Raw genomic sequence first — 3,874 nt, 5'->3', positions numbered from 1 at the left:
TTTTTTATTTCAAATATCAATATTATATACATTTATTTACAATATTTACAACATGCGAATAATATTAACATTATATTCACATGTATTTTGCATGTGTGTGTGTATATATATATATATATATATATATATATATATATATATATATATATTTGGAATAAATGTAGTTTATTTATAGAGTTTATAAAATGAACCTAGAATGACGGCACTAAACTGGGTCACTTTACATTCACACTCACAAAACTACTCAAATGTTTTTTTCACCAATTTTTTCTCATTTCAAAATACATTTTCCTGAAACGATATGTAATTACCATCCCAAAAATATAAGTTTGGTGTAGATTATTGTAATTTTTTTTTTTTCCCCAATAACCAACCACATGGAATAATCAACAGTGTGTAATAACTACTGCATTTACCTCGAACTGTCCTCTGCACCTTAGTTAGGTATGAATGTGTGACTGAATGTGAGAGGGGCAGGGTTAGGGTTGGGGGGGTGGTACTGTTTTTACTCTTTTTTTTTTTTTTCTTTTTTGTTAGGTTTTTTTTTTTTTTGCTATTTAATAATATTTAAATATATTGCATTGTTATTTCCTTTGTTACTCAAGAAGTACCATGATTTTGTGATTTTTTTTCCAAACATGCAATGAAAGTTAACATATATGCACACAAGCATAAATACAGAATAATACAAATATCAAGAATTATAACAATCTTAGACAAACAGCAAAATAGTTCCATTTACATTTACCCGAAAAGGGGTGGGAAGAAGTGCAATTTATTTAATCCTGCCCCCTCTCCATAAAATATCATTAATAATATATATGTCCCTCTTCCTTTCACATTACTCTTTTATATTTATATATCTATTCACACACACACACACACACACACACACTCATTCATCCATATACACATACATACGTTTATACATATACCCACAACATACAAGTACACATACACATACAAATACACATATAACCTTTTACCAGAGTGTTTCTCAGTTGTGCTGGCGAATAAATAAATAAGAAATAAATAAAAAGGAAATATATACATAAACAACAGTGAACATATGGTGACAATTAATAACCTTTATCCCTATATCTTGTGAAAAACATTCTCTTATAAGTGTTTTTGAATTGGCTTATGTTTGAACATTACTCGTGCTCCTCCCTCCCTAGATTTAGGGTTAGGGTTGGGGGGGGGGGGGTTACTGTTTTCACTTTTTTTTGTTTTGTTTTTTTTTTTGTTTACTATTTAATAATATTTAAATATCTCTCATTGTTATTTCCTGTGTTTCTCTAGAAGTACCGTCTCTATAAAGTGTAACAGAATTTCCTTGTGTATGCTCTATGTGTACGATGACTTCAGTGTGTACCCCATCCCCCAAAAAATCTACACTTAAACCCAATCCCAGTTCTTGTTTTCAGCCCTCCCCCTTACCCCTCCCCCTTGGCTCTAGTCCTTTAAACACAGTTGAACCACTCCTCTCTGAAATGGTCCAACCCTTCCACACCTGTTACATCAGCAGCAGTCATCGACGCCACTAGAAACAGATGGGACAGTTTGTAATTTCATTTTCAGTTTTCTTCTACTGTGTCTAAACATTTCAGGTTGGACTGTAACTCTGCCTTTAGTGTGAGAACAGATGGACTTTTCTTTCCTCAGTCAGAGTTTTGTCATATATTTGTGTTTGTCTTGTGTTTTTGTTCAGGACAGCTGTGGTCATACTAGGTCCAAACACCTGAAAATACTGAGTTCATATTTATGGACGGGTCCTGAAACCTGATAGCATTCTGCAGATTTACACCAGCAGACCACCACTACATACAGGGTGGGGAAGCAAAATTTACAATGAACATTTAGTTGTTTTTTCTCAGCAGGCACTACGTCAATTGTTTTGAAACCAAACATATATTGATGTCATAATCATACCTAACACTATTATCCATACCTTTTCAGAAACTTTTGCCCATATGAGTAATCAGGAAAGCAAACGTCAAAGAGTGTGTGATTTGCTGAATGCACTCGTCACACCAAAGGAGATTTCAAAAATAGTTGGAGTGTCCATAAAGACTGTTTATAATGGAAAGAAGAGAATGACTATGAGCAAAACTATTACGAGAAAGTCTGGAAGATACTATTAAAGAAGAATGGGAGAAGTTGTCACCCGGATATTTGAGGAACACTTGAGCAAGTTTCAGGAAGCGTGTGAAGGCAGTTATTGAGAAAGAAGGAGGACACATAGAATAAAAACATTTTCTATTATTTAAATTTTCTTGTGGCAAATAAATTCTCATGACTTTCAATAAACTAATTGGTCATACACTGTCTTTCAATCCCTGCCTCAAAATATTGTAAATTTTGCTTCCCCACCCTGTAGACCAGGGCTTCACACACTTTGAAACTCATGACCCCCAAAATAAGGGTGCACAGACTGGTGACCCCCACTCTCCCCGAAGTGACTGAAACATTAAAAAACATGTGCACAGGACTGACACAGTAAAAGGGGGATCCAAACACAGACACAACAACACAAAAGAACACAACAGCCTGACAGCTGGGAATATTTTCCAGCCTAACCTGCAGCTTCAACAGCTGACTGCACAGATAATGCTCTAACTGCTGTTCCTACACATCCACACTTCCACACATGTATTTACAGAACCAGAACCCTTCTACATGTCATCTGCGCTCTGTGATAAAACAACACTTGGATTTCACCGTCACATCAAACAGGAAACAGATCAGAGGTGGAGCCACATTCCACAGAACAAAGATCACCTTCCAGAAAAAAGTACAAGCTGTTCCCAGTGTGAGCAGAGCTGCAGACGTGTCTGTGGAACCATCCAACAAACCTTAAACCCACTTCATCAGATCTGTTTCCAGTCTCAGCAGAGTGTCTACAAACAGCGGTGAGTCCAACTGATCCACAGCTTCAACAGCACACTTCAACTCCACACACACAAACACAACTTACTGGGCCTGTAGCCGTTTCAGTTCACACCTGTTCAGTTCACAGCTGTGCCCAAACGGCACAGTATGTTGAGAAAAAGTAAAAGGAACTAAAGACGTCGTTCGATGCAGAACTTTATATCCGCGCAAGTTCCACGGACCCGAAATATGAAATAGCAGCTGATATAAGGTTAAAAAAAACTAGAGCCCGACCGATTAATCAGGCCAATCATAGCATATCACCAATTAATCAACATCAGCCAATATGTAGCCGATATATGAATGTTTTTTTTGCTGTGCGGAGATTCTGTCGCTCGCTGCTCCTGTGTGTGTGTGTGTGTGTTTGTGTGTGTGTGTGTGTGTGTGCTGCCCAGAGAATAAGAAGAACTTTAAAGGGAGTTAGTTTCACTTTCACTCCTGCTGGGACAATGACACTATCACCCCCCACACACACAATCACATAATCACGGAGCTACCCCCCCCCCCCCAGCACTCTGACAGGATGGACTGTTTATCTCCTCTCCCCTCCCCCCGCCCCGCCCCCACCACGGCAAAAATCATGGACCGCTACCGCGCGCTCTGACAAGGACTGACAGCTAACACCCCCCCCCCCCCCCCCCCCGTTTTTTAATAAAAAAACAAAAAAGCTGGTACTTTGCTGATGTTTCCTGGGTCTGAGGTTAAATAAGTTAAAATAGGATTCTGTTGGGTTTCTGTAAATTGGCTTAGAGTCTGGTTTTGACCAACTCTATATATAAAGTGTCATGAGATAACTGTTTTTTGTTGTGATCTGGTGCTATATAAATAAAATTTGATTGATTGAGTGATTTGATTGGTTTTCCCCTGTAAGTCGCTTTGGAAAAAAGTGTCTGCATAAACAAACATAAAATAAGTTAAAATAATGGATGGATGGATACATACA

The 3,874-nt window shown here is 37.8% G+C and overlaps 1 protein-coding gene across 1 annotated transcript in view; it reads left to right on the top strand.

Annotated features, from left to right (window-relative positions):
• Positions 1–2,781: 2,781 nt before the first annotated feature.
• LOC115410345 (E3 ubiquitin-protein ligase TRIM39-like) overlaps positions 2,782–3,874 on the top strand; it is an 8,179-nt gene continuing 7,086 nt past the window's right edge. The window contains exon 1 of the mRNA XM_030121956.1: positions 2,782–2,912. The gene's annotated coding sequence lies outside the window, so the exon portion shown is untranslated. The remainder of the gene's footprint in view (positions 2,913–3,874) is intronic.

This window comes from Sphaeramia orbicularis, chromosome 19 (assembly GCF_902148855.1).
Source record: "Sphaeramia orbicularis chromosome 19, fSphaOr1.1, whole genome shotgun sequence".
Taxonomy (NCBI): domain Eukaryota; kingdom Metazoa; phylum Chordata; class Actinopteri; order Kurtiformes; family Apogonidae; genus Sphaeramia; species Sphaeramia orbicularis.
Note: the sequence above shows the minus strand (reverse complement) of the source record. Positions and strands in the feature narration are given on the sequence as shown.